Source organism: Rhinolophus sinicus, chromosome 14 (assembly GCF_057876585.1).
Source record: "Rhinolophus sinicus isolate RSI-liver-muscle chromosome 14, RSI-T2T, whole genome shotgun sequence".
NCBI classification, from domain to species: Eukaryota; Metazoa; Chordata; class Mammalia; order Chiroptera; family Rhinolophidae; genus Rhinolophus; species Rhinolophus sinicus.
The window spans coordinates 100944897-100952764 of NC_142514.1; positions in this window are offsets into that span (position 1 = coordinate 100944897).

Below are 7868 nucleotides of genomic sequence, written 5' to 3' on the forward strand. Positions count from 1 at the left end.
GTCTTCCTGGTTTGAGACCCAGGCCTACCACCTACGCTATTCTGCTTTCACCCACATTTAGTTCTGAGCCAGTAATACTGATGGTCAGTGGCTAAAATATGCTCCCCAGATTAAACCACAAAGTAAACTGCACTCCCCTCCTACCGCCACCCAAAGGGATGGTCAGTTAAGCCAAAATTAGCCCCAAGAAGAAAAGGAGACCATATTAAACCTAAAATGCTGCATTGGAAGTAAAGGATCCTTGAGGGAATTACCATGCCCCCTAGGTTGGATTCAATATCTACCAATAAAAGAGTCATCCAGAATTCTATAGCTTTATCTCCTTACCTGTGGCACATTAGTGCAGTTTCTGTGGCACTTCCTTCACTCTGTTCAAATGCAGGTCTGCTACAACCTTGAAGTCCGAAACATTTCTACTTTTAAAATAAGGAAAACTGATTCAGAGATTAAAAGTCATGCCTAGAGACAAATAACTGAAGTGGGAGTGCCAAACACATGGAAAAAAGGGCTTGTTAGAAAAAGTGCTTTACCCGCTGACATTACTAATAACCATGTATCCATATTGAGCACCCATGCGCTAATCACTCTACAAAGAAATGGATACCCATTCTTTCCTTTGGCCTTCATAATGTCCATAAAAGAAAGGTACCATAATTCCTAATGTACAGATAAAGAAACAGGTTCAGAGGAGGTAAGAGTTGTTCTAAGTCAAACTAGGATTCCAACTAGGATACAAAGTTTGCACTTTTCTCAGTCTACCTAAACCGCAATGTCCAGCTTGCTTTCTTCAATTAACCCCATAGGAGCAATTTCTGACAGGCGATGTAACACAAATTACATGCAGACACCAGCAACATAAAACTTCAGCAGACAACTTGAAACAGGGAAAAATGTTTCAATATAGGCCCTTTTATCCCTTATATCTGGTACTGAATAGGGCAAGACACCAGCCTACCCATGATAAAGGCAGACTTAAGCCCAAGGCTCCCCACAAGAATCTGCCTCCTGCCTAAATACTCTGTCTAAATGACACCCATAGAGACCAGCGGTGGGGACAGAGCCAGGAGTGCAGTTTCCAGGCTCTCGGCCTCACGTGGAAATGTGCTCACTCGAGTAGTAAATGGCCATCAACTGTGATCGGATGGCCATCAGCTGTGGCTAGTTGGTCATCAGCTGTAACCAGTGAGCCATTGGCCACTAATATAACTGCCGTGGCTATGCTAGCAGATGATGGTGACTGACAAGTGCGGATTGCAGTTGGCACGGCGGATTGCAGTTAGCAAGTAAGGTTGGTTGGCAGAGAAGTGGATGGCAGGTTGTGGATCGTGTGGCTCCTGCTTCCTGTGTCTCCAACCCAGCTGCCAGCGAGAATATAGTGGTATGACTCCTATCTATGGCTCTGTGGGTGTTCCTTTTTGGCCTCACCATATCCTGCGTTCTTATGTGGGGAGCGGGAGCTGAGACCCCCGCATGACACCCTGCATGACAAATGGCGCAGTGAGCAGGGTTCGGTGCCAGCCAGAATCCCCAAAATGGTAATGGAGCAGTTTATACATATGAAAACTCAGTTTCAGGAAGCCCTTGAGGAGCGGGCGCTGGGAACAGGAGGTGCAATCTGCTTGGGAGAAATGTTACCCCTCGGTGAATTGGTGGGTCTCTCAGGCCTCCGGATGGCACATCACCCTGTTGGCCATGGCAGGTGTCACCTTCCTTTTGGTGGTCCACTGCTGTGGTGGGCTCCTAGAGTTGTGGGCATCTGACACTGAGCCCTCCACGCAATCGGACGCCTGGCACGGTGAGCAGGATTCCGGCCAGGTAGGACTGGTGTCTGACTCTAGGCAGGAGGACAGGTGGCCCCCACACAGTGTGTGGCACCCGGTAGTCACTGTTCTCAGAAGTTGGACCCCCGAGGAGGGGTGGGAGGACATGGATGGCAATCCAGCCAGCGTGGAGAGGGCCCTGCAGGTTCTAGCTGAGCGGTTGCCAGAGGAGGCGAAGGGTACAGCCCCCCGTGTGGACTGGATATTCCTCACCACCTTGCGTCATAATACGTATGACGCATTTAATGAAGTAGCCCAGGTGCAGGACCAGGTGTCCCAGTGGGAGGCGCTGGAAGCTTGGGTCTGCCTGTTAGAGGATGAGCCCCACAGTGGAGACTCTGAGGCAGAGGCGAACATACAAGTGGAGACACTGAAGCTCCCAACACCCACGCCCAGCCCATCGTGAAGCAAAAGGTAAAGCATGTGCAATCTTTGGGCCCCGGGGGCATTGCTGCCGTAACCCGGCTGTGACTGAGTTCACAACCTACACCCCTTACACTCCCACTGAGTTGCAGGAGCCAGGGAGGTGGTACAGACAGCGCCCTGGAGAGCCAGTCTCAGCTTGGCTATTACGTTTATGGGATGACGGGGCAGACATCATTCTCTGCTCCCCAGCTGAAATGGAAAAGCTAGCCTTCATGACGGGGCATCCGTCCCTGCGACAAATGTTACAGAATTGCCATAGGTTGACCCAAGACCAGGGCAACCATTCTCTAATGGAGTGGCTCACTGCTGCGGTACGCACAGTATGGGGACAGGCTGGCGAGCTGCCAGACACTGTGAGTAAATGGAAATTGTATAATGAACTTACTCAAATAATCCGTGAAGTGGGTATGAGACATGCTATCTTCAACCCTAACATGCGGGGGCCAGATTACGAGCGTTTTACAATCAGCATGAGAGATCTGGTTTTGGATACTGCACCTGCAAGTGCTTTTGGATCTTTGGTCGCCATTCTTATACCCTATGTGGGATGGCGGATCCATGAAGTTACCTTCGCCATGGCCACCCTGGGGGATGTTGAAAGCTGGTGGCAAAAGAAGTTAAGACAGGAGGTCCGAAAAGTTAAGACCTGGAAGCCCAAATCAAAAGTAAGGGGGCGAGGTCACCGGCCTAAGAGAGTAACATGCACGCGGATGTGGCATGATCTTGTGGAGCAGGGGTTGATTGGGAAAAAATAGACTGACAACCCAATGTACTCTTTTTGTTTTAGGGGAACAGGACTTTATTGGGGACCAGTGTGTACTTCCAGGACTTTTTTCGAAGTCAAGTTGTTGTCCATTCAATCTTAGTTGTGGAGGGTGCTGTTCAGCTTCAAGTTGTCCTTTCAGTCTTAGTTGTGGAGGGCACAGCTCAGCTCCAGGTCCCGTTGCCGTTGCTAGTTGCAGGGGGTGCAGCCCACCATCCTTTGCAGGAGTCGAACCAGCTACCCTGTAGTTGAGAAGATGTGCTCCAACCAACTGAGCCATCCGGGCACTCAGCGGCAGCTCAGCTCAAGGTGCCGTGTTCAATCTTAGTTGCAGGGGGCACAGCCCACCATCCCTTGCGGGATTCGAGGAATTGAACTGGCAACGTTGTGGTTGAGAGCCCACTGGCCCATGTGGGAATTGAACCGGCAGCCTTCGGAGTTAGGAGCATGGAGATCTAACCATCTGAGCCACCGGGCCGGGCCCCCCCCCCCCCCCAATGTACTCTTGTTGGAACTTTGGAAACAGCTGCATCTGGAATAGCAATTCCGGCAAAGCCTAAAGGAGAAGTGCAGGAAAGTGCGACCCGTGTCCCTTCAGGACTTCATGAGGCCGCTTGAGGCCCACTCCTTTCAGCTTGATTAGGGGTGGGGCCAAGGTACCTGGTCATAGGACAAGCAGGGACTGGAGGTTCCACGTGGAACTGTCCATACATTGGTCACCTTCTAATGTGCAGAGAGTTTGGCCCTAGTTGACACTGGCGCAGACTGCAGATTTGTTTAAGGGAACCCAGAACTGTTTGGTCCCCGGACCAGCAATCTGCATTGATGGCTACGGGGGAAAGACCGACTATAAAAGCTGTTTCCTTACCACTGGGTATAGGTAGGCGTCCCCCCCCCCCCCCGTATCCCTCACCCCCCGTACCTACAAGGTGTATGTCTCCCCTGTTCCGGAATATATTCTAGGGGTGGACGAGCTACATGGCCTCAGTTTACAGACATCAGTCGGAGAGTTCTGTCTCCGGATCCGGGTGGTGAAAGCAGTGACACAAGGGCATGCTCACCACCCTCCTCAAATGTTGCCGCAGTGCCAATGCGTGGTTACAGTGTGATAGTACCGCCTGCCAGGAGGACAGCAGGAGATTGGTCGTACAATTTCGGAATTGGAGAAGGCACATATTGTGAGGCCAATGCACAGTCTCTTTAACTCCCCAGTATGGCCTGTCAAGAAGCCAGATGGAACCTGGCGAATGACTGGATATAGGGAGTTAAATAAGGTGACGCCATGTTTGCACGCTGCAGTACCTTCAATACACAATTTAATGGATCGTCTGACTATCCGCCTGGGAACGTATCACTATGTAGTGGACTTGGCCAATGCTTTTTTCTCCATTGACATTGCGCCCGAGTGTCAAGAGCAGTTTGCTTTTACTTGGGACGGGCGGCAGTGGACTTTTCAAGTCCTTCCGCAAGGATACTTGCACAGCCCCACTATCTGCCACGGGCTCGTAGCCTAGGATTTGGCACAGTGGGATTGCCCATCCTCTGTGGCCTTGTTTCACTATGTTGATATTTTACCAACATCTGATTCTCTTTCAGATTTAGAGCAAGCAGCTCCCTCTCTTCTCTGCCACCTGAAGTCACATGGCTGGGCAGTGAACGAGGAAAAGGTCCAAGGCCCTGGCTTATCTGTCAAGTTTTTGGGTGTTGTGTGGTCAGGTAAGACAAAGGTCATACCTGAGGCAATTAGTGACAAAATACAAGCCTTTCCCCGGCTGACCAAGGTCTGCCAACTGCAGACGTATTTGGGTCTGTTGGGGTAATGGCGGAGGTTTGTACCCCATTTAGCGCAAATGGTAAGGCCCTTGTATAACATGATAAAAAAAAAAAGTGGGGCCTCGTGGGATTGGACAGAGGCTATATAGCAAGTCTTTGTTGCCACAAAATGGGCAGTACAGCAGGCACAGCCTCTACAAATAGTAGACCATGGTCGCCCGTTTGAACTTGATGTTCATGTAATGCAAGAGGGGTACAGTTGGGACCTCTGGCAATGGCAGGAGTGTCTCTGGTTGCCAGTGGGATTTTGTTCCCAATTATGGAAAGGAGCGGAGGTCCGCTACTCTCTAATAGAGAAGCAGCTGGCTGCTTTGTACACAGCCCTAGTGGCCACAGAAGCCATCACAGGAACAGCACGGTGTTGGTTCGAACAACCTATCCCATCCAGGGGTGGGTCCGTACGTGGACCCAGGGACCCAAAACGGGGGTGGCACAGACCACCACCCTCGCCAAGTGGGGTGCCTACTTGGAGCAACGTAGCACCCTTAGTTCAAGCCCTTTGAGCACAGAGCTACAACACGTCCTGGGGCCTGTGGAGCTTGTAGCCCAGGGTGAGCCAAGTGCTCTGCCTAGAGGGGAGGACTTGGAGCCCTCGCCCTACAGAGAAGGACAGTCCCCAGTACCTGAGGATGCCTGGTTTACCGATGGTTCTAGCCGAGGGGCTGCAGCTGTTTGGACGGCTGGTGTGTAGCCCAAAACAGACAACATTCGGTTTGATACTGGGACGGCCAGAGTAGCCAGTGGGCTGAATTACGGGCTGTGTGGATGGTAATCAGCCACGAGCCTGGGCCCCTAGTTATTTGTACTGACAGGTGGGCGGTGTTCGGGGGCCTAATGTTGTGGCTCCCCACGTGGAAACACCAAAACTGGTTGGTAGGACACCGTCCACTGGGGGGTCAAGCCATGTGGCAGTACCTCTGGGACCTAGGGCAGAAAAAGGAGGTGACCCTAATGCATGTCACAGGTCACTCCCCCTTAGTGTCCCCAGGTAATGATGAAGCAGACGCCCTAGCAGGGGTCTAATGGTTAGAACGGGCTCCTGCCACTGATGTGGCTCATTGGCTGCATAGGAAATTGCAGCACGCTGGGAGCCGAACCATGTGGCAGGTGAGCAGGCGCTGGGGCCTGCCTTTGAAATGGCAGGAGATAGCAGATGCCTGCTATGATTGTGCTGTCTGTGCTCAGGACAGCCCCCAAAGGCGGAGGCTCCCCTGGGGAAGACAGCAGATTATGCGAGGGAGGGTGCCCCTCACTTGCTGGCAAGTGGATTACAGTTGCCTAAGGCCCGCAGGGGTCCACTGTATACGTTCGCAGCAGTGGACACTGCTATGAGGTTAATGTTTGTTTGGCGGTGTCCGGCTGTGAATCAGCGGCATACAGTGGTCGCTCTTACATGGCTGTGCGCCCTCTATGACCACCCCCCCAAGTCATTGAAAGTGACAGTGGTACCCATTTTACAGGGCAAGAAGTGCAGCGCTGGGCTGCCGGAATGTACATACAATGGTTGTTTCATACCCCATACAATCTGCAAGCAGCTGGCATGATTGAACGATACAGCGGCCTTTTGAAACAATGCCTCTGGGTGTCAAAACACCCTCCCATGATCGCAACTGGGCCTCGCGTCTATGGGACATCTTGAGAATCCTGAATGAGAGACCACGGAAGGGAGGGCCCCACCAATAGAAGCTCAGCTACATCGAATGGCCACTCCCATTCAATTACAAGTTACCACAAGTGAGACTCTGTTAAAGCCAGGCCACGGCAGAAATGGAAACATTCTGCTGCCAGCACCCACATGCTTGAAATCAGGGGAAAGGCAGCAATGGACTTCGCCCTTGTGGGTCAAAAGCCCCCACGTAGGTGATTGGGCCTGATAGCCCCATAGGGGGCCGGTTTGATTCATGATTTGCAAGTGACGCCAGGAGTGGTGGCCGAGTGGCCACCGCAAGTGACTGTGGTATATGGAGGTCCCGATGCCAGGACGATTTTGGGGGAAACTATGTGCTCTCACTATGGCCTATTATGGGGTCCCCTGTTTTGTTACATGTTGAAACTACGCAAGGGACCCTAAGCACTGCCATAAAGGTCTGGTACCACAAACCGGGAAAGGTGCCAGTTGCAGCGACCCTTCTTTCCCAGGACAAAAAGCTGGCATGTATCCTCCCAGATGGAAGGGATTTGCCATTGTTGGTTCCTAAGACTACCATTTCTTTCTGTCCATTGTGCCTATAGCCTAATATGGCACAGGGCTCCTCACGGAACATGCCTGTCGCATATATTGTGAGGTGAGACCCTGTAGGGGTGGAGTGTGGGGACACAGTCCCAGAGAGCAGTTTCCAGGCTCTTGGCCTTGCGTGGAAAAGTGCTGGCTCAGGTAGTAGAGGGTCATCAGCTGTGACTAGTTGGCCATCAGCTGTTTTCGGTTAGCCATTAGCTCTAATAAACTGCCGTGGCTATGCTAGGGGGTTGGTTGGTTGGCAGAGAAGCTGATTGAAGAAAGGCGCGGATTGCAGTTCGCATGGAGGATTGCAGTTGGCAAGTGAGATTGATTGGCAGAAAAGTGGACGGCGGATTGCGGATTGTGTGGCTCCTGCTTCCTGTGTCTCCAACCCAGCTGCCAGCGAGAATATAGTGGTATGACTCCGCTATCTATGGCTCCATAGGTATTCCTTTTTGGCCTTACCATATCCTGCGTTCTCGTGTGGGGAGTGGGAGCTAAGATCCTGCATTGACACCAGCCAAACTAAAGAGCAGGAACTGTTTGGGGGCCTCAATCCAGGCTGCTCTTGGAGGTTAGGCATTAGGTCTTTTGCAGAGGTTCTTCAGTAAACTGCACTCTACTTAAGATGCCACAGGTCCCACTCATAACTGGAATGAGGTCAAGTCAACATGACCTTTAAGGACCTTTGTAAGAGGGGAAGTGGAGCTCTAGGAGAACAGAGAAGAGAAGTACATTTTCAGTTAAAAATCACACCTGAAACTAATAATAAAAACAAAAACAAAAGAATCACCAGGAAGTCCCCAGA